The following is a 24,388-nucleotide window of genomic DNA, read 5'->3' as shown; positions in this document are numbered from 1 at the left end:
CATGCAGCTCCGGCAAAAGTTAGGACTGCCCTGTCCTGACAGAGTTCTTGCGTGAGGAGCCCCTGGTCTCCTCTTTGCTACATCCACGGTGACTGAACGGATTTCCAGACAGAGCTTGCACACTTCCAGGCAGGGGTAAGCACCGGGGAATTTCCGAACATTTTTTTATTTTCTAAATTACGGGAGGGCGAGTTTCCTGTTGACCGTCTAGTCATATTCATATCTCAACGGGTTGCTAAAGGTGATGGAGACTTGACCCAAGCAGTTTGACGCATACGAAAGGTCTGACGAAAGGATACTGGCCTCACCCATATCCTAGACTCGGCTGGACGTATTGATGTAGTATTCTGCTGAACCGAATCAGACACGAAGTCACCTGAGCTGGAATCCGGGGATGTGAGCGGACAGGCTAACGGGACGAGTAACGGGGTGGTATATATATATATATGGAAACATAAACAGAAAAAGAGCACAGATTGCAGGTTTGCTGTTAGGACGGAATAAATAAATCTACATACTAATAGGAATACCGTGTTCTCCTGGGAACTGGGACAGGACCGATAGTTGGGTGTCTCCCCTTGGGACTAAAGAAGGGAACAGTAAGGGAATAGTGAGTGGCACACTTAATACCTCGCTGATTCATACGTACAAGGGATTAGACGAATCAGTATATAGTTGGAAAATTAAATACAGAACTCAGGAAGAGCAAGGGGACATAATGGGAACTTTTAACAGTAAGCCTGTTAATCGCCGTACAGGGGGATCAAAATCATTAATGCTGGAAGAATTATTTTCGGAGGATCAACAGACGCCCCGCAAAAATGGGTCTCCTAGGAAATTTGTAGAAACGAAGACAGGTTTAGATTTCAAGAAGGCATGTAGGAAATGGAATAGACAGAGTGGTGGGCGTTGGCCGATAGAGGGGACAGGAGATGCAAGTGAAATACAGGAAACTAGGAAGATCCTGTGTAGGAATAAGCAGGGTTGTTATAATAGTGGACCGTATCGAATGGATATGTTCGATAGATGGGAATTAGTAATAAAAGACAGAAATTTAGAAGCAGTACAGAAACAGAATGAATTGTTGCGGGCAAATGAGGGAAAGGCTAAAAAGGAGAAAGAGGAATTACTAATTACATTACAGAAAGTTCAGACAGGCACGGAACCACAGGCAGACGGGAGGAAAAGGAAGAATAATCCAAATAAAGACCCCCTTTATCCTATTATTTGTTCCTCTCCTCAGTACCAATCTCAGGCACCTCCATTATCCCCTCCTCTATCCCCCATTCCGACTGCCTCCCCTGCACTACAACTGGCAGAAGTTTCCCCCGATGATCCCCCAGGCACAGATCACTATGACCCCTCTACCCATCGTGATGACCCACCCCGTACTAGACAAACCCCCGTCTCCCAACGCACTCGAAGTCAAACCTCCACTCACAAACCAACTCCAACTTTTTTCTCTCCAACCTCTTCTGATCCTTCACCTTTACTTACTTGCCCTTTAATAGAAGTTCCCAATCCCCATTATAACCCTGCCCATCCAGCCGGACCCCAAAATCCCACAACAGTTATGATAAATCGGAACTGGGACATCCAAGAACTAAAGGATGTCGTGAATGCACTTCCAGATCCAAAGGAAGTAGGAGGACTAAAATTTGTTGAACAACTTGATCAGTTAGATAGCATGTATAAGCCTAATGCTGCTGAATGGACCCAGGTACTTCGTCGAAAGCTTGGGACCACATGGGCCACTGTTTGCAAGGGTGTCCGCAATGACGTTCCATGGGTATGGAACCCAGCTTTAACTCAAGGACAGGGGATTGGTGGAGAAGGCGAATTTAACCCACAATGGGAGGCGTTGAGACAAAATATTGCAGAAAAATATAAAAAAGGAACGGACTGGTCCCTTATTTCTGCTGCAAAACAAAAGAGAGACGAGACGGTTGATGAATGGGCACATAGGATTCAAGACCTTATGGCTAATCACTCGGGCTTGGAAAATGTTGATGACCGCACCCGAGCTGCAGTTCCACCTTTTGTTTCCGGTTTGCGCCTTGATATACAAAACAAGGTCCGCACTTCCTGTATTGGGTGGGAAAGTGCCGCGTTTGATGAAGTCAAACGACATGCTGAACATGCCGAAAAACAAACTAAGCAGAAGGAATCGGACGCTCATGCCAAATTATTGGCAGCACAGATGAACTATTATACCAGGAATACTCCTGACCGAGGCCGAGGATATGGCGTTAGAGGAAGGGGACGAGGACGAGGAAGAGGACGAGGTGGTTTTGGAGCTCCTCCTGCTGACCACAATAAGAATCCTTTTATTCCCTCTCCCTTTAATCCCAATGTTAATTCCTACTCTTGCTACGCCTGTGGTGAAACTGGACATTTTCGTCGGGAGTGCCCTCACAGACAGCAACAGCCCCCGCCTCCCCCTATTCCACCTGTTTTTTCTGACACTCCTGACCAACAATACTGGCCATAGGAAAACGCAGGGACCTCCAGCCACTCTTTTCAACTACCTTTGCTCACCCATAATTCAGAGACTGATCCTTTACTGACATTGTTCGTTGATGGCACTGAGACTATTTTCTTAATCGACACTGGTGACACTCGATCTACCCTCTCGCTGGCAAAGGTCCCTGCCTCGAACGAGACTGTTACTGTGCTTACTGCTTCTGGACAACCTCACCTTTTTCAAGTATCAAAACCTCTTCAAGTCCAGTCACGTCCTGGCGGACATACCTTACTGCATCGTTTTCTTTTAAATCAGCTCTGTCCAGTTAACCTTTTAGGAAGAGATCTCATGACAAAACTTTCTCTTTCTATTTCTATGACTGACAAAGGTTTTTTCTGTTCTACCCCCAAGTTGTTGTGTCAAATTGCCCCTTACCCCAAACCCTCTTTTGCAGCTTGGACTTTAAATATTTCCCCACACACCATTCTCCTCAAAGCCCTACACTCTTTTTTCCCCCTGTCTCTTTCCCAATTTACAGGCCCCTGACATTTTACACTGTACTGCCCAATACTTCCCTATAGAAGTAGACACCCCCTGGCTAGAATCTTTCCTTACTTCTGGTACTTGCCCCGAAATCCTTCACATCTCCTGTGTTTTTATTTCATCCACAAAGGCAGCTGCTTCTGTTCATCTTACATGCTCACAACATATATTTTATCTTGGCGGCTCAGTGCCTCATATTTCCTTAGCTAAATCACGCACTGTTAAATGGGGGGAAATAGGACCATGGGTAGAAAAATGCCTTAAAAGAACAGACTGGTTACAAGTTGCTCCAGGTATTTTTGATACTCCTGACCGTTTAATAACTAAAGTGGTGCTTCAAACTGATTTTTTAGTACATCGTGCTTTGTGCCGTCCTTCCTCTTTTGCTTGTTCATTGCAAACCACTTTCCCTTCTTGGCTATCTATGCTCCCTGATTCACTATGGTCCCAGGGAAAGAATGATTATGGAAGGATAGCCCATTGTGAGCCTCTGGTGATCCACCCGAAATCCTCCTTCCGCCCGCACCGTGCCCAATATCCTCTGTCTCCGGAAGCAGAGGCTGGCATCTCCGCCGTACATTCCGATCTCATCAAACGCGGTGCCATTATTCCAATTGAATACTCTCCAGTCAATTCCCCCATTCTACCTGTAAAAAAGGCTGACGGTTCATGGCGTTTCGTACAAGACTTGCGACAAGTAAATTCTGCTATCTTCCCTAGGGCCCCTATCGTCCCTAATCCTTCCACTATCCTCTCTACTATCCCTCCTTCCGCCCGGTACTTCTCCATTATTGACCTAGCTAATGCTTTCTTTTCTATCCCTGTATACCCTGATTCTCAATTTTGGTTTGCTTTTACTTTCCAAAACCGCCGTTGGACATGGACCGTCATGCCTCAGGGATACACTGAAGCCCCTTGTGTATATGGACAAGCTCTTGCCCAAAATTTAGAAGGCTTTTGGCCGGACAGAGGTAGTACATTGATACAGTATGTAGATGACATAATGCTATGTAGCGCTACGGAAGAAGATTGTGCAAAAGATACCCAGAAATTGTTGCTGTTTTTGGGGGACAATGGCCATAAAGTTTCTAAAGTTAAGCTGCAGCTAATCAAAACAACTGTAAAATATCTAGGTCATGACATTACGTATGGAACAAGAGCTCTCTCTAGCGATCGCATTACAGCCATCCAAAATCTTCCTAGACTGGTCACAAAACAACCGGTTATGTCTGTTTTAGGTATTCTGGGCTACTGCAGACAGTGGGTTCTAAATTTTACTGAAAGAGCACAGCCGTTGCAACAATTGGCTAATACTCCTGGCACCCCCCCTTTCTGGCCAGGTCCAATGGAATGAACAGGCTGAGAAGGCTCTCTGTGACTTAAAAACTGCTCTTCTATCTGCGCCCGCGCTTGGTTTGCCTGATCATTCTCGTCCATTCACTTTGTTCGTGGACGAAAAGCAGGGATTTATGAATGCAGTACTGACGCAACAACACGGAGATAAACAGAGACCGGTGGCTTATTTTTCTAAAAAACTGGATCCAGTGGCCGCAGCACTTCCTCCGTGTCTTCGTGCTGTGGCTGCAACAACAGAAGCTGTATTAGCAAGCACGGATGTAGTTCTCATGAGCCCCCTAACAGTTAAAGTGCCTCACGCTGTACATTCTATCCTAGTACAAGCCAAAACTTCACATCTCACTACTGCTAGGGCAATACACTATCAGAATGTACTCTGTACTTTGTCAAATGTTACAATTGAAAGATGCTCCACTTTAAATCCAGCCACTCTTCTCCCAATTAACAACGAAGGAGAACCACATAATTGCCATGATGAAATAGCAAAGGTTGTAAAACCTAGAGTAGATCTACAGGAAACACCTTTAGAAACTGGAGAAATGATTTTTGTGGATGGATGTTCCTTGCGATTGAAAAATGGAGCACCCTCAACCAGTTACGCAGTGGTCCAAGGGGACCGCCTGCTGGAAGCAAATCGAATTTCATCAAGCTTGAGTGCACAAGCAGCTGAACTCGTAGCACTCACTCGAGCGTGTCAGCTATCCGAAGGGAAGATCGTAACAATTTATACGGATTCCAGGTATGCTTTTGGAGTCTGCCATGATCATGGAGCACTATGGAAACTAAGGGGATTTAAGACCAGTACTCGCAAACCCATCCAACATCAGAATTTGATCGAATCCCTTTTAGAAGCTATAACCAAACCATTGAAGCTAGCGATTGTTAAATGTCAAGCTCACACAGGAAAACAGGATCCTGTTAGCAAAGGAAATGAATTAGCTGACCACTTTGCTAAAGAGGCTGCATATAATAACACACCAATTTCTTTATTCCAACAGAGAAATGACCAGGACCCTGATAATCAAATTATTTCTTTACAGAGTGCAGCCACGGATATCGAAAGGAGAAAATGGTCCAAAGAAGGGTCCCTCTCTGATGGAGTCTGGACTCATAAACACACTAACAAACCTTTTCTCCCAAAAGCCTCTTTCCCAGGAATGGCAAAAATCGCCCATGGCCTCGATCACGCAGGTAGAGATGCCATGGTTCGAGATGTTGAAAAGCATTGGGAAGCTGTAGGTTTCTCTACATATGCAGAGCAATTTTGCAGACGCTGTGCAATATGTCAAAAGTTTAATGTGGGAAAAGGTACCCAGGTAAGTCCCGCCGTTACCCCTAATCCAATGGGTCCGTTTAAACACCTCCAAATGGATTTCATTGAACTAACCCCGTCTAAAGGGTACCGATATTGTCTTGTGATTGTCGATGTGTTCTCCCGATGGGTAGAGGCTTTCCCTTCAAAACACAACGATGCCAAAACAGTAGCTAAAGCACTAATTAAAGAGATTATTCCAAGATGGGGTATCCCTCAAAAGTTACAAACAGATAATGGCACTCATTTTGTGAACTCCGTTATAAATGAATTAACCACCTGGCTCCAAATTAATGTGCACCATTATTGTAAATACCATCCCCAAAGCGGAGGCATCGTAGAACGATGCAATGGCACTTTAAAAGCTAAACTCGCAAAAATTTGTGAACAAACTAATTTATCATGGCCGGATGCACTACCCTTAGCTTTAATGGGACTAAGGGGACGGACACAGCGACAACTGGGACTATCGCCGTTTGAGATTCTGACCGGACGTCCCATGCCCATTGGCATGATTGTAGGAAATGTGAATTTGCATACTGTGGACAATGATCTTCTCTCTAGTCTTGCAGGTCTCCAAACCTCGTTGAAGGAAGTCCACCAGCAGGTTAATCAAGCCTGGAGGACCAGCCCACCTTCTAAGGATTTACCAATTCCCTTGGGCACCTGGATCCTGGTTCGAGATACTCGGAGGAAACACTGGCATCAGCCTAGGTGGAGAGGACCATTCCAAATTCTTCTATCCACACCACATGCCGTGAAAGTTGAAGGACTGCCTGCCTGGATCCACGCATCGCATTGCAAGAAATGGCTATCTTAAAAATACTTTTTCTGTTGACTGTTACCCGCACCCTCTCAGGCTACCCAAGGATGGGTGGTGATCTCTATCTAAGTACTTTACCGCCTCTATGGAAAGGGCATATATGCTACATGAGGAGCACATGTCTCGTATAGCTTCTTCCATTTTCTCCTCCCCATCCCCTTTCCCCCCCCTTCCCCTTCATCAACCATTTCAATCTAATTCTACTGCCCACATCATTTTGTTCAAAAAGGGAGGAGTGTAAAAACATAAAATGATGTAATTGAACAAAATGTATGTGTGTAAGTACAGAAAATAGGACAGAATGATCAAACTTGTTTGTGTTTTGCGTACGTGACAAAAAGCATATATACTTTCTAGAAGTTTTCTTTCAATGATGTGTGTGACAAGAAAATATACCTTTAGGGTAAAGACTTTACCAATTGGAATAATACAAAATGAGTCAGGACGCTATTTTTATTGTTTACGTGGTCTACGATCAGGAGACTAGAAAGCTATAAAAGAGCAAGGATATCTGCGCTCGAGGCAGATGAAGTGCGGTGTCCTAGGACTGTATTTCTCTGTCATTTTACCCTTGTCTGGTATGTATAAATAAAAGGTTTTTACTAATTTTAATTTCTTCTCTGTCTTCAGTCACAAAAAGTGTCCACAAGTTCTTAACTTATTCAGATTGTAGTAGTTACCTGCTCTTGTTTAATATCTAACTCACATGTGTATGTTATTTTTTATATGAAGGGGAAGCTTTGTCTTAGGTGTAGGGCACCCTTGTAAGTCCTTTTCAAATATGCTCTTATTTATACCTTCCACTTGCCATGGCTTAGCAATTGCAAATACTCAATGATAACCTGAAGACAGACCTAATTATTTTTGTTTTTACACAGTATATTTTCAATGAAATTGCCTATACTTTAAGCTTTTACACAAGAAGAGAAATTTAACTGAATTTCTTTGGTTACTGTAACCATGTGTCCTACAGCCAGGAAAGTCATTCTTGCAATTGTTATTGGAAAATTCCATTCTGTTACAAGTTGAGTTATTCATTGAAACAGCTGGATGAAGAGCACGCTTTGGCTTTAAAACTGCAGTCACACAGCTGTAAAGATAAGTTTGCAAAGAGAGCTTTAGGTTTGATTAAACTTTGCTAAAAGATTAAAAGTTATTGATAAAGTAATGATTGACTGAACTAATTCAACTCAAAGCTGACTCAATAAGTGTTCAAACACAGAGGATGTGACCATTACAGTGTAAAACTGCACAAACCTCCTCAGCCAGTAAAATCCATCCTGCATTACTGACCCTGTAGGGTTCAGCTTCTTTGCTTAAAACTGGTTGCTTAACAAAAGATTCTTAAAGTTAGCTTATGACCTGTTCAATCAGCCACATCAGCCACCTGCATAGAACATCATGAATGACTAGCACCAATTTTTTAGCCCTTTATTCTCCTTGTCTCAATCTTTGGGTTTCTCTGGTTTTGACCATCATCTTTTTTGTTGGCTGCACATCCATGATGCAAATCTCCCCATTCCACCAAATCCAAAAGGTTGCTCTGTTGGATTGAAATCTGGTGACTGCAGATGCCATTTGAGTACAGTCAACTCATGGTCATGTTCAAGAAACCAGTTGATTTTAGCTTATTGACATGCCATGTTATCCTGCTAGAAGTAGCCATCAGAAGATGGGTACACTGCAGTCATAAAGGGATGGACATGGTCAGCAACAATACGCAGGTAGGCTGTGGCATTTAAACAATGCTCAATTGGTAGTAAGGGGCCCAAAGTGTGCCACGAAAATATCCAACTGCACCATTACACCACCACCACCAGCATTAATGGTTGCTCCAATGCAAGATGGATCCATGCTTTCATGTTGTTCACACCAAATTCTGACCCTATCATCCGAATGTCGCAGCAGAAATCAAGACTCATCAGACCAGGCAATGTTTTTCCAATCTTCTATTGTCCAATTTTGGTGAGCTGTGTGAATTGTAGCCTCAGTTGCCTGTTCTCAGCTGACAGGAGTGGCACCCAGTGTGGTCTCCTGCTGCTGTGGCCTATCTGCTATAAGGTTTGACATTTTGTGTGTTCGGAGAAGCTCTTCTGCATACCTTGATTGTAATGAGTAGTTATTTGAGTTACTGTTACCTTTCTCCTCTAACCTATGGCATCAGCAAGGCATTTTCATCCAGAAAACCACCACTCATTGGATATTTTGCCTTTTTCAGACAATTCTCTCTAAACCCTAGAGATGGTTGTGTGTCAAAATCTCAGTAGATCAGCAATTTCTGAAATACCCAGGGCAGCCCGTCTGGTACCAACAAACATGCCACATTCAAAGTCACTTAAATCACCTTTCTTTCCATTCTGATGCACAGTTTCAACATCAGCAGATCATCTTGAGAATGTCTACCTGCCTAAATGCATCGAGTTGCTGCCATGTGATTGGCTGATTAGATATTTATGTAAACAAGCCATTAAACAGGAGTACCTAATAAAGTGGCTAGTGAGTGTATACTGCATGTTTGTTGCTGTTAATTATAACACTACTGATGTCAAGAATTTTTTTCCTATACTCCTCCTTTCAAATAATGTATGTAACTCTGCCATTCATGTTTTATTACTAATCAAAGTTAATAGTAAGTAAAACTAACACAAAATCTAAAGATAATTAAGTGGCAAAACTAAACCTAATTAGGCAGTAATCTTGTAGTAGGAGTGGGTAAATAACAGAAGTGAAACTTCAGGCAAAATGTTGTGCTCTTCATTCTTTGGTATTTCAATATTGTTTTTTGTTTACATTTTATTGTTTTTTAGGAGCTAAGGATTCATAAAGTGTTTGCATTATGGTTTTAGATATCATTGTCAAATATTGTCTTTATGCTTGTGTTTTGATGCCTGTCAATTTGTTGACTGGATTTTTACCCTTTGGGCATTGAACTGCATGATATCATTAGATTATCACTGGCTTTCAACCACCTCCTAACTTATAGCTTCTATCATCACTTTACTTATATGCCTCATCTAAAAATATCTTTTTATGAAGTCAGCAAAGCCTAAAAAAATATTTTTTATTCTTGGAGCAACTTTTCCATTGTGGCAGCCAGCTTCATAGAGCCAAGATGAGAAGATAATATACCTTAATGTTACAGTTCTTCCGCACAAGTATGAAAACTAGTGACTTTTCTTTGCTGCATTGGCACAAGTTGTCTTCTATTCTCACCTAAGCCTTTATGAAAAATGTGCGCTCAGCAATTTTGTGGCATCATCTGCACTGGCCTAACAGTTCCTGCCATGTTCTGCAAGAATAAGCTGGTGTGCCCCTGCGGTGGGCTGGTGCCCTGCCCAGGGGTTGTTTCCTGCCTTGCGCCCTGTGTTGGCTGGGATTGGCTCCAGCAGACCCCCGTGACCCTGTAGGTAGGATATAGCGGATTGGATAATGGATGGATGGATGGTGTGCCCCATATTGGAAGAAGATGACTCAATAAATTGATGAAAGTTTGGATGGAGTTTTAATTATCTAAAATATACAAGCCATTTTTGTTGCACACCTATAAGAATATGCACATCAATGAATAAGCATCTAACCTCAAGAAGTGTTCTCCCAACATGGCAGGTTAGCACGATGTTAGACAATATAAATTGTGAAAGTGTATCCTCTTTAGAGCAGCTAACAGCTAACAGCACTGCCATTTTGTTCTTTGAAATGCAAAATTTATAACAAAATGAATAGGTATTGAAATTTTGACACTCTCCTTTCCAGAGGTGGCCTTAGGGGTGTGGGGCCTAGGGCTGACCAACCCTATGCTGGGCTGGTTACGTCAAATGCTGTTACCAGTATGTGTGGACTATATGAACTTGCACGCAAATTTAATACAAACTAATGTTAACATACACCGGATTTTCTCATTACAGTATTCAGCTAAATTTTTGCAAGATAACACATGGACTTTATCAATATATAACAATATAATCTATTAAAAAACTGCAATCCATAATTCATGACAATACCACGACAGTGCGAAATGCGATGCAGTGTCATGTGGAAATTAGCAGGGCCTTTTCTAGAAAAGTACCCAAACTGCAAGTATACTCTGAGTCTTGATATGCAGGATGTCATAGTCATAACTCACATTGATGTCATGTCAGCCGGTTATCATTAGCGATACATGTTTTTGTGCATTAATATTCGGACATGTTTATGGCCTATAAATAAAATGTGAGTTTCAGTGTTTCGACAGGAAGTGTGAAATTAACGTAGAGGTATCATCATGTTTCCAGGTTTAGAGACGAAACCCCCCTTTTCTTGCCTTCCGACTGGAAAAGTTGTTGATGGCATCTTCATAGTCTGGATGCAATGTCTTTTTATATACATAGGAGAAGCCAATCCAACAACTAATGGGCTATACCTATTTTAGGAAGGCATTATACTGGCGTCCCTTTTCGGGCGATGAAGGTAGACTATGGAATGTTTTCAAAGATGTACATGTACGGAATTTGACCTTGAAGAGGGATTTTAAAAGGGTTCTTCTTAGAAGGATCTCAAATATATATATACTGGAGAATATAACTTGACAAATCTGCTCGAACAGGACATGCGGACCTCAAAAGCGGGGCCCCCTTAGACGCGAGGACTGGGGTGGTCGCCCCACTTGCCACTTCTGAAAGTTGATCTTGTTCCTTTCCAAAGCTGATACCTGACACGAGCTAGTTGTTGCAACAGGAATAACTCCTATCTTCTGTTATTGAGGCCACCCGACTTAAATAAATAGATAGCTAGTACTAAATAAATCAGAATATACAGTATATAGGGAGCTCATAAGAGTTGTGTGTGTCTTTTCAAGTCTGTTGCTTACATATATTTTTTAGTTTTGACATGTATTGTCTTTACTAAAGTGATATGAGAGTAGTAAAAATGAGAGATTGGCAGCAATGTATTATGATTATGAATTATCCATAAATATAATAACTTACTAAATTATGTAAATGTGCATCAAAGTGTGTAAACAGTCTAATAGTACAGTAAAGGAGAGTCAACACCATTCCTCGTAGAGAAAGATCTACAATGCTACAGAGCACTTGCAGGTGCAGCTTGTAAATCATCAGAAGTCTTCATTCTAGCAGTGAAAGCCAAATGAAAGCACATGGGCCTTCTTACATCTTGAAGGGCTGGTTGTAAGTGCCAGGTGGTGGTAAATTTAAGGGGACTGATCTAATTTAAATATGAATTTAAATAATTAGAAGCAAACAAGTGCAATCTTGGCCATGGTTTTGGCACTGCATTCACTGGCACTTTAATGATTCAAACAGAGAGAATGAGCAGAGCAGCAGGTCTTTCCTCAGTCAGCAGACAATCTGCTAAAACCTTTCCTGCGCATATCTGAATTGAAAAAGGAGAACTATGACACATATTTCATCCTGTAATTTTTCTTATATAAGCTGTTAATATATTCTGATGTTTGCTAATTTTTCGCTGATATACTTTAAGTACAGCATGCTAAATGTTAGAAATAATAAGTGAAGTTGTCAGGTCCTGGTTGAGTTTAATATTTATTTCATTGTGTTTCTAAAGTCAAAAAAGATGTTATGATTATTTCATTTGTTTATATACTGCTAATTTGGTTAATCGTGTGATGATGTCTCCAGTTATTACAGGATAATATTTGTGTGCAGTAGGAATGTACAAATATACAATATTTGATGACAGTAGCTACATGAGAAACTGTTATTTTTTATTTGACTTTAACTTTTTAGATAGTCTCTGAATGCACCTCAGATATTTTATTTTGAATAAGAACCCCCCCCCCCCCCCCCACACACACACAATGATTTCTGACCTTTAGCACATACTTTAATTCTTCCACTGAAAATTATTATGTTATAGCTGGTCATTATAGTCACTTAGGCCTTAACATGAGGCAGGACCATACAAAATGAATGAATCAGAGATTAAATAAGTAGCTACTACAATCACAAAATGAATAATCTTCTCAAGTAATCTTCAACTGCTAGACAAAAAATAGCACACAGACTTTACAGCAATTTGTGGTATTGAGATTACAACTGAACAACTCAAAATTACTTTCCTAGAATGGTTTTTGGAAAGCACAGAAATATGCAAAGACTTACTTATTCTGATTATTCTTTGCCTATTGAGGTCACATTTACATGTTGTGCATCCTACAATATGTACAACATTATCTTTTTCTAATGACAGTTAGCATAGCTTTATTTATTAAAAATTCATAGTTTTTTTAATAAGTTTTAGTGTTGCAGGTAAAAATATATGGTTTGGCAGCCCATATTAGAAAACTAATAGCCATTATGCAAACCATAATTATGATTTCAATCCATCCATTATCCAACCTGCTATATCCTAACTAAACGGTCACGGGGGTCTGCTGGAGCCAATCCCAGCCAACACAGGGCGCCAGGCAGGAAACAAACCCCGGGTAGGCCGCCAGCCCACCACAGATAATTATGATTTTCTCTTTTTTATTTTTTTTAAATACAGTGGAACCTCGGTTCACAACCATAATTTCTTCCAAAACTCTGGTCGTAACCCAATTTGGTTGTGACCCGAAGTAATTTCCCCCATAGGATTGTATATAAATACAATTAATCCGTTTCAGACTGTACGAACTGTATGTAAATATCCATCCATCCATCCATCCATTATCCAACCCACTATATCCTAACTTCAGGGTGACGGGGGTCTGCTGGAGCCAATCCCAGCCAACACAGGGCACAAGGCAGGAAACAAACCCTGAGCAGGGCGCCAGCCCACCACAGGTATGTAAATATATTTTCTTTAAATATTTTTAAGCACACAAATAGTTAATTATACCATAGAATGTACAGTGTAATAGTAAACGAATGCAAAAACATTGAATAACACTGAGACAAACACCCAGGCTCCCTGCTCAGCTGCACACGCTCTCTCTCTTTCAGCAGCACGTGAGTGCGCTCTCTCTCTCTCGCTCGCTCTCTCTCTCCTGCACCAGCTTTATTTATTTAGTTATTTATTAAAAGTGGCCTTTTTGACGGGAGCTTTGGACCCGCTATACCACAGGAGGAAGTTGGGTTGAGGGGAGGTTACAGTTTTGAGGGAGAGTCCCTCTGCGTGATGTACCGAGAACAATGTCAGTACAGGGAGAGACTGAACATGCGCGGAAATCATCAGCGCGCACAAACCGAAAGGGAAACTGGCTTGTTCGTATACCGAGTGTGTGGTTGTGAACAGATGCAAAAGTTTGCCAAACTTTTTGGTCGTAACCCGATTTGTACATGTTCCGAGACGTTTGTGAACCGAGGTTCCACTGTAATTCAATTTTTTCTGATTTGGCTCCAGTCTCTCCAGGCCCCATTGTAACTAGTGTTAGACCAAAGGCAGCAGCATAAACTCTTTAATAGGTTGATTGGATAACACTGACAATTGTGGTAGAAGTCAACATCTTAACTAACTCTTTGAGGACTGAGTATTTTTTTGGCGGCTGGCAGAAATGTGCAGGCAGAGCAGCTGCCGGCCACTGGAGCTGACTTCACACAGGCACCGGCCGTTAGAGATAAAGGCAGATCTGGCGAGAGTAAATTGAATGCGCGAAACAAAATACTCCGTAGATAACATTTTGCGTATTATTGCTGAATCGGACTCTGATGTATCGCACTCTGATGTTGATACAAGTGATCTTGAGATTGAAAACAAAAGTGATGTACCAGTATCAGCTGATCAGTTCCCAGATGATCATAGGGCTGAATGCATTCGTGTAGCGGCAGGCGGGTGCGTGAAGACACTACTATATGTCATTATAAGTCGACACCCGCCTCAAAAGAGTTAAAGAAATTGATCCTCTAGTAGGACAGGTTAATACAACCTCTTGTACTCAGAAACCAGGCATGAAGAAAGCTGTTCATTTTTTCATTTATTACTATTCATCAAATGCTTGAACAGGGAATATTCTTTACAACAGTCTGTTACAGCATGATGAAAACGGTCAAAATATTAATTGTATAGGTCTATTTTATAAGCAACTGAATTTACATTAGTGTAAATCAATGCATATATTTACTTTGGTAGGTTCATCATAAAATGACTTATTAAAATAAAAGTCTATTTTACTGTATTCTTATTTTTCTTATACACTTTGGGTTGAGCCTCCACCCTTGAAATTTCTGTGTATGTAACAACTGTCCAATCTTATTGAATACAGGACATCAGATCTCTTAGTCATCTTTCAGTACATTTTGTGTATTACATTTTTGTCTCTGTTCTCCACTTGACCTTTATCAGGTTTCCTGATATGCATGAACAGGTTTCTGACATTTATTAACCCTTTATGGTATTTGTTTAAGATGAATGCTATGTTACCCTAAAATTATTCTCTCACACAACATAGTCTAAAAAGTCAGCCTTTATTGTCGCAGGAACAAAGTCATCAATTTGGTGCATAATTTAATACTAAGCATTCAGAAGCACATCTGTTGAGGATGACAAAAAGAGAGAGTGTCCATAATTGGTGATTTCATAGTGTGGAATGTCAAATTCCAAACCATGTAAATTCAGCAGTTAGAGTAAAATGCTTCACAGGTGTCATGGTTTACAATACTGTGGCTAAATTGGACTTCATTGCTGATGCAGAAGTATCCCTCTTACTGCTGCATGTTGGCACTAAAATTAGGCATTAAAGTAGAACCTTTTATCTATGCACAACAAACCTACAGCCTAATGTGCTGTTTATTGAAACCTTAATCATCCTTCATATGGCTAGAATTACTGGTTAAGGAGGTAGTCTTGGAAGAATTCTATATGATGAAGTGCATATCATTTGTAAAAACTTATACGATTCCAAATCATTTGAATTACTCATATTCAATATTAAGTTTGAACATGCACTTTATTTATTGTTTAATGAATGCATTTGGCATCATTTTATCTGACCTAGCTATAATTTATAATCATGTTTTGATGGATGATTTTAATATTCAATTACCGTAGATGTGTAAACAGACACCTTTAGCAGAGGTATCTATATCTCATGGTATTGTGAATCAATATTTGAGCATATTATTAGAAATTCAAAGTTAATTCTGGAAAAAAGTACAGTATATAATTATAGTGTGTCTCTGAAAGGCACCTTAGAGACAGACCATACTAGACCACAAACTACAAACTAGAGCATAGATGGAGGTCATCAAACTTACAGGTGTTCGAACTGCCTGGATAGTCAATATTAAAATTGTATAAAAGAAACTCTTTTTTTTCTGGTCTGTTCTGACTACTATTCCCAAATAACACATGAAAAAAACATACCTTGAGTACTTTTTAAAACAGTTGCTAATTTGGCAGCTGAGAAATCTAGGCTGCAATACAAAATTTCTGCGGGCATTAGCAACATAGATTTTATACCTTTTTTAAAATAATAAAATAGCTAATATAAGACCTCAGATTTCCAAGTCATCTCACAAACATACTACTGCGGTGACTACACATATCAGCACACAGCTTTGGCAATTTTAATGTTATAACAGAAGAGGAAATTAAATAAAACCTAGTACCTTTCCCTTAGGCATAGGCCTAACAAAACAAGTGAAAAGCTAAATAAATGTTCTTGCAGCATCCATTTTTAACATTATAAATAATCAATAATTGACTGGCATAATTCTTAATGCACCAAAAGTCTGCATTGCCTTATTGAAAAAAAATCAGTACAAGACTTAAAATACACTTAATAATTATAGACTTACTTCAAATGTCTCTATTCTTTGTAAATTGCTTGAAAAAATAGTTGTCATGTACCTTCAGTTTCAACTTTACTCACCACAACTTACATGTGAAGTTTCACTCTGCCTTTCACATTGGTCACAGCACAGAACCATCATTACCTTGTGTTCTTATAGATTTATTAATTTCACCTGATGAGTGAAATGCTACTGTTATTACGTTACATTATTAGATTTAAGTGCAGCCTTTGACATCACTAACCATTCTATTCTGTTACAATGGGCATGCTTCAGTGTATACTTCAGCTTGATTTCAGTACATAAAGAAATGCGATGATAGTACTCTATCATTAAGTTTGGAAGTTAGGTAAGGCATCCATCTGGGCTTAGTACTGGGGCCGTTACTCTTTTCACTTAACCAAAGGTCATTTCTCATATAGTTCCATTGTTTAATTGTTTCAGTGAGATAAATGATTAAATGAGTGACAATTATGTTTTTTTGAATTAAGAAAAAAGCCAAAAGTTATTAATTGGTGAGAATAATATAGACAATGACAAGCTATTGTCACTTTTTACATTGATAGGCCTTAACATAAGTTTATTTACCAGTACACAATTTATTCATTAACTTTGGCAAATGTCTGTCTTTATTACACTCATTGCAGCACTGTCTAAAACAACTGGAGGGTTGGGGGGGTGCTGCATGTTTTTATTCTAGCCATTTTCTTAATTAGCATCTGAGTGCTGCTGCTAATGAACAATAATTGTTTCTTTTTTTTTAACAAAGAGCCAAAAATAATGAACTGCAAAGTGAGCCAATTGATGACCAGCTAAGTTGATCCCATTTGCTCCAATGTTTCCATTATACAATGCAATATTTGAAAAGTAAAAAGTAAAGGACTGAGAAATATGACAGCAGCCATACCACCTGCAATTCAGAACAGGTCATCCACCTGAAGCTAAGCACGTTCGGGCCCAGCCAGTACTTGGATGGGAGACCATCTAGGAAAAGCTTGGGTTGCTGCTGGAAGAGATGAGACTAGCAGTGGGCTCTTATACTGTGGTCTGTATGTGGATCCCAATGCTTTAGTGCAATGACGGCGACACTGTGTAATAAATATAGTGCTGTCCTTCTGATGATATGTAAATTCAAGGTCCTGCCTTTCTGTGGTCATTAAAGATCCCTGGGCATCTTTTGAAAAGAGTAGGATTATTCCTGATGTCCTGCCTAAATTGCCCTCCATGGCTTAGTCATTCTGGCTCCCTAATCATCCTCTGTCTCTAATTGGCTATCGCTTGCTCTCTTTGATGAGCGTACTGGCACAAAAATGGTTGCTGTTGCATCATCCAGGTGGGTGCTACACATTGGTGGTGGTTGAAGTGGTTCCCCACTCACTAAAGTGCTTTGAGTAGTGAGAAAAGCACTATATAAATGTAAATAATTATTATTACTTTATTATTAAATGTCCCCAAAATGTGCTCTCAAAAAAAAAGGAGAAAATCAATAGCTTTGGAAATGTGTGGCATGGAAGAATTAGAGTAATATAAAGCTGTGGTCAGAGATATAAAAATAACTTATAATCAATGTGTTACTGTGATATAAGACCCCAATTTTTCATATAGCATACGTACATAATTATAATATACTGTCGTTTAATGCGTAAATAAAGATTTGCAAGGCCATAAGCAATAGAACCTTTTATTTCAATAAATTAAAATGTCCCCCAAAGCTAAAATAACCAGATGTCACTGTTTTCTGTAAAATTACACTTTATCTTAATAAATAATGACTTACTAATTGAGGCCATAGGCAGTAAACTGGAGATTGTAGAAAGTCTTGTCATATCATTTTCTAACCCATTCAATCCAGACGTGGGTAGCAGGGGGTGCTGGGGCCTATCCCAGATAACATAGAGTATGAGGCAGAAATAAACCCTGGACAAGGAACCAGTCTATCGCTGGGAGCACACACACACACACAAACACCAAACACACACTAGAGCCAATTTAGAGCCACCATTCACCTGGGAGGAAACTGGAGAACCCGGAGGAAACCCAGGCAGATATGAGGAGAGCATGCAAACTGTGCGTGGGGAGCGAGCACTACCACTGTGCCGCCCTACCTTTGAAAGTGGAGGTTTAAAAGGACGATGGCCAGCAGAAAATGTATGCTAATGGTTAAGTGGGTTAATGGATGGTCAACCAGAGGGCTAACACTGATAGGTATAAGTGTAAATACTGTAGTTTAAAAGAGCTAAAAGAAAATATAGTTAATGGAACATGCTATAATGTCAGCTGGTGTTCATATAAAAATGGTTAAATTCTAACAAAAAGACATATTTGGGAGTTTTGCAATTAAAAGATGAAAGACTTTCAGCTTCTTAATCCACTGCTCAGGCTGACTGATTTGACTGGGAATGACTGTTAAATCAACCATGAATCCCATAGTTGTTGACTTTCTCCTGTAGTCCTTTTGAGTGTAGTTTTTGCTTTTCTCTTCTCTGTCAACTGGCTATATCTTAGTTATAATGATATCCTTTTAATGTCCCCTAATCTTACTTCTGGTATAATTAGTAAAGCATTCAGTTATTCCTAACTCATTGACATTGTTAAACATACCTCTGTTGTGGGGTGGACATAGCACTGGAATAGTTTAGGTTTTGGGGTCATGCAGATGTCTCATGACAACCTTTAATCCTAAAAGCAGTTTAAGGGGATCGAGCAATATGTGATGTGTAATCTCCTATAAAGTGAGAGTGAGACCATAGAATGCTTTCTAATCCTTTTTTCAACAGGGCAAAGTCAACCTCTCTTTTGCTGAGCTGAATATAGGGATTGAGGCTTTGAGTTTTGAGGGACTTTATTATGGTACAATTAGGGTCCAATATAAGCTTTTAATGTGCCTTAGACTATCCCGGTAATTGCATAGACTATGGCTCCTATTAGGAAGGCAACATGGAAGAGAGAGGCAGGAAAAACGATGTACTGCATATACACACTGCTGCAATGATGGCCCTTTCAATGGGTCAGGAGGTAGAGATGATAAAATGCATTTCAATTTAATTCATCCTGGCAAAGAAAATAGTCTTGGCCTGGCCCTACAATCTTGAAGATGTTTTTTGGCTGTAGATCTGCAGTTGAGAGCAGCATCAATATAGCTAAGCCACTGAATAGGGTTTCTACCTGTAAAGGAGAAATTCTGAATTCAAGAAAAGGCAGGATGCAGCTATACTGAATGCAAAACAGTTGTTGAGAGAAACTTACAGATGGAAGGATTGATTAATTAATTGCTTTTTTTGGAATGTGGACTTCAAAAGGCGATTAATGCACTGTCCACTGTGTCGTCAAGATTTTCCATCTGTATTCAAAAATCTATGTTGCAGTCCAAGTGCCTCAAAGTCTCCAAGTTTAGCCAAATCCTCCAGATGTCTTGTGGCATACCATGTCCAGCTTGGATGCAGGTTACATATGAGGAGTTCCTCCCACTTCTGTCTCGATGGTGCTACTCACAATATACTACTTGAAATATCACTTTATTAAACACTCTATTTGTGAGATTGGAGTGTGTGTGTAATAAAAATCCCCATATTCTCTGTAAGAAGGATGAAGAAGATCAGAATTTTAATAGAATGTCAAAGAAAGTGAAGGTCACTGAGTTGTTTGAAGAGGTGTGTGTATGTATGTATGGAGAAATTCAGTATGTAAAAAGCTTTTGATCAGCTGGAAATCTGAAGGCATGATATGATTGTCATTTCAAAGAGACAGTGAACAAGCTGTACATAATGTGTAGGTTCAGAGAATAATTAATTTGTTAACTCTGCCCTATTTTAGGTGGGCAAAAAGAAGTAAACACTTTTATATCCAGGCCAAAGATGAGCAGTATGTTTTGCTTTGAAACAGTCATAAAATGCTTAGAAGAGAAATTAAATAATTTTGTTTCACTGGAGTATTACAAGCATATTTAATGGACTGAAAAGATTAAAATAGGATGCAAGGAAAATGAGCTTTTATCAATCCCTTGATTTACAGTTTGTTCTGAGATTTTCAGGTAAGGAAGATAAGTTTTGAGATAAAGTAGTTGTATTCACTAATCATGGTGCTAGATAGTGGTGACATGGTGTTCTGCCCCACATACTGTTAACTATTACTGTTATTTGTTGAACTGTGCTCCTTATTTGTCTTATTTATTAACACGCCTGTCAGTCACGTTCCACACTCACAGTGGTATTATAAATGTCTATGAAACTCACGTAAAACATTTAGGTCCCATAATAAACATTTAAATACAATACACCCCATGTGTCTCAAGTAGGCACCCCTTGATCTCTTGTTTTGGTCACATCCGAAACGTATCTTTAAGGTATATAAACACCTGAGTCTGGTTAGGTGCGGTATGCAGCAATTTGAACCTCTGTCTACGTGCTTCTCTTGTCTCAATCCAACTGTGGAAATCACTCGCTTTGTAAGTGTCTTTTAAAGCTTTACTGTTTAATGTATACTGTCTGCTATGTATTTCATTGTAAATAATTATTTATTGTCTTTGGTTATAGACCCACAAATACCTCTATGTTTCTTTTGTATATATTTCAGTTTACAATGAGGTACATCCAGTAAAAGTCTTCAAGAAAGTTCACCCTTGTCATGTTTATGTGGATGTGCAGTGTTGTTTAAGCTCTCTGCGGCTGTGTTGCACAGACAGCGCAGAGTGAGGCAGAAAATGTTGTACAGTTATGTTGAATAGCATGTGCAGGTATGATTTTCACTGGGTACATATTATAATAATGACCCTCTAAACCTAGATTTATTTAAATGCATGTGTGGTAAATCAGTAAAGTTGCATAAAATTATTGCAGATGTTGAAGTCTTCTAAGGAAGTATAGCCGGAGAAGAATGGCGTCCTTCAACATCTGCAATAAGATGCTGCAGATGTTCTATCAGATGGTTGTGGCGAGCGCCCTCTGCTACGCGGTGGTGTGCTGGGGAGGCAGCATTAAGAAGAAGGACGCCTCACACCTGGACAAACTGGTGAGGAAAGCAGGCTCTATTGTAGGCACAGAGCTGGACAGTTTGACATCCGTGGCAGAGCGACAGGCGCTGAGCAGGCTCCTGTCAATTATGGAGAATCCACTGCATCCACTAAACAGTGTTGTCTCCAGACAGAGGAGCAGCTTCAGCGACAGACTGCTGTCACTGTCCTGCTCCACTGACAGACTGAGGAGAGCGTTCCTCCCCAAAACTATGCGACTTTTCAATTCCACCCAGGGGGGGTAAACGTTAACATTATACAAAGTTATTGTCTGTTTTTTACCTGCTCTATCTATCTATCTATCTATCTATCTATCTATCTATCTATCTATCTATCTATCTATCTATCTATCTATCTATCTATCTATCTATCTATCTATCTATCTATCTATCTAAAAAGTTAACAAACAAGTTAGCTGAACTGTTGTGACAACATGCTGACTCATAGAACTCTAGAGTTGTAATGGAAGAGCCACAAACCAAATGTACACATGCTCACAAATAGATAATTATGAAATAACTCATGTGCAGAGATTTTCTGCATATCTTTTCGAAAGTGATAGAAGGTAGGGAGCCATGTTTTCTAAATACTAAAAAGCTCATTTTTTGTATGAAAATTTTGAAAAGGCACAAAGCACACAGATATGAAAAAATTGTCACAATGACCAAAATTTATGAATTCTCAGCTAAACTGGTTGGTCAGAAAATGACACAATAAAGGTCCAAAGTCTCATAGTAATGGGAAAGTCGACTTAGAAGACAGTTGTCATTATATGTAAATATGTGCTTTCTTCTATTGAATTGAATTGGATTCCTTTATTGTTATTATATGGTACAATGAGATTCAATATGCAAATCCTCTATAAACTTATTTTCCTATAAAATGATAAAATAACAATAATAATAATCATACGATAAAAAACAATGAAACATAGAGCAAAAGGTTCATAAAGTGGACTTTAAAACAAAACCAGACTGTTTGGAAAGTACAGACTAGGATCTTTTCATACAGGTGGCAGAACTTGAGGACTATGTCTCATCAGTTCTGTCTTTCATAAACCTTTGCATTGAAAATGTAATAAAAATAAATTTTAAAATTAATCCCAACCAAAAGCCATTGCTGAACATCAAGGTACTGGATTTACTGAGGTCATATGATGTAGCCTTTAACTCTGGTGATACCCAGGCTTATAAGTCTGCCAAGAGAAATATAAAAATGACATCATAGATGCTAAGCACAAATATAAACAGCACATGGAGGAACATTTTAAAAACAATAGCTCACTGTATATGGAAAAACATTAAAAGCATTTGTTCTTTAATTTCCCAAACCAGTTTTTTGCTCTTTTAAATGGCCAAAGTAGCATCTGTCACTGACACCGTATCATCAGATAAAGAAAAAGTTTTATATAATCAACAGTGGAAGTGGACTGACATCAGCAAAGCAGCCACTTCAGATGGGTCCCTGGTTGCGCATTGAATGTGTATCTAGACCAACTAGCAGGAGAGTTTACCATCACATTTAACTTTCCCCACTTCTCCACTGTCCACTACCACTGTTCTTGTGCCCAAATTATTATTAGTGAGCTGTTTGAATGATTATAATCCAGTGGCTTTAACCACGATAATTATGAAGTGCTTTGAGAAAATGATTTTATCACATCAAAACCATCATTCTCTCCAATCTTGATCAACACTAGTTTGCACACCAGACAAACAGATAATGTTCTTTCAACTGAATTCCACACAGCCCTGACACATCTTAAACATTAGTATGTACAGTATGTGAGAATGTTTTTTGTAGATTTTGGTTTTGCTTTTGAAGCTATAGCTGCAGATTGAACAAATGGAAAAGTACTGACAGTCTCAGTTTCTTCAGTTACTTTGAAGAGGAGACTTTGTGTTGCAAGTTTGATAAGGCAAGTGGCAGTGAGACAGCCACTGGTTAAAGGACAAAATAGGGCCTTGAAATACTGGCTGTGGAATACTGCAGACTGGACAAAGTCTCCTCTTCATAGTAGAAGTTGATACTTTTGTTTTCAGACCACTGCTAAGCTGTGCTTGAAGCTGTTGTGCTGCGAGGCTCCTATCACACAAGCTGATGACCCTTAGGAACTTGTCTTCTGATTGGGTTGTGACTTTGGCTCTGCCAGATCTCTTCTTATCAAAATTTCTTCTAGTTTCCAATTGCCTTTGGATTGTGTAGGAACCCATACTCACTGGCTCTTTGATTTTTTTGGCAATTTCTCTAAATGAAAGCCTACACATCTAAGGGTAATAATGCTCTGCCTCATTTCACTTGTTAATTACTGTTTCTTTGCCATTATTACTGGAATATTGCTCAGTTACTACTTTAGAGTGTGAAGTTATGCAATCTGTTCCAACTCTGCTTTAAGACAGACAGAGGGTTTGTAAGTAATCAACAGAAGTTGGGACATCTGTGCAAATTGTTTGCAAGACTTAAGTTACTTTAATTACTTTGGAACATCTGTAAGCTGTAACCTATTAGTTTTTCCCTAAAGAAAACCCATTTGTAATATTGTGATATTTCTTTTTTTTTCATTTTTCTTAACCTAGAGTTTAAATTTAAACCTCTTTCAGTTTGCTGCTTACCTTTTCACCATTTTTGGTCTGTGGTAAAGTGAGGTCCATGGCTGTTTGCCATTTTAAATAAATAATCGCTACACTTGCGTCGTAAGGATGGGGCTTGGTAGTGTACCCGGAGAGGTTCTCGGCCGTAATACGGGCATGGGTGTTCCCACACTGAAGGTAGGAAGCTTTAAAAGTTGGTGCAGGAGCAAGCGAGCAGGCTCGCTGCAGTGAAAGAAGGCAGCTGGGAGGACAGCCCTGGCAGAGTGGGCAGGAAGAAGTAGTCGCTCCAGCTGAGCAATTTAGAGAAGCTGGAGTGACCAGAAGTTTAGACGACTTGCCATGTTAATCCATGGAAGGCAGCGGGAGTCAGGGAAGCTTGGGAAGGCTGAGCCCCAGCGTGAGCGACCTAGCCATTGGGTAACCCGACTCTCAGTCTGGCAGATCAGCTGTACGGAGCCAGGGGACAGAAGGCTACTGGACCAGAAGGAAAGTCAGCTGCACCTGCAGGTAGGGTGACTCCCCTGTTGCATGGCCTGTATGGGAGAAGCAGGGGAGCCACCAGT

The sequence above is a fragment of the Erpetoichthys calabaricus genome, chromosome 4 (assembly GCF_900747795.2).
Source record: "Erpetoichthys calabaricus chromosome 4, fErpCal1.3, whole genome shotgun sequence".
Lineage (NCBI taxonomy): Eukaryota > Metazoa > Chordata > Cladistia > Polypteriformes > Polypteridae > Erpetoichthys > Erpetoichthys calabaricus.
The sequence above is the reverse complement of the archived record's forward strand: the minus strand, read 5'-3'. Positions refer to the sequence as shown.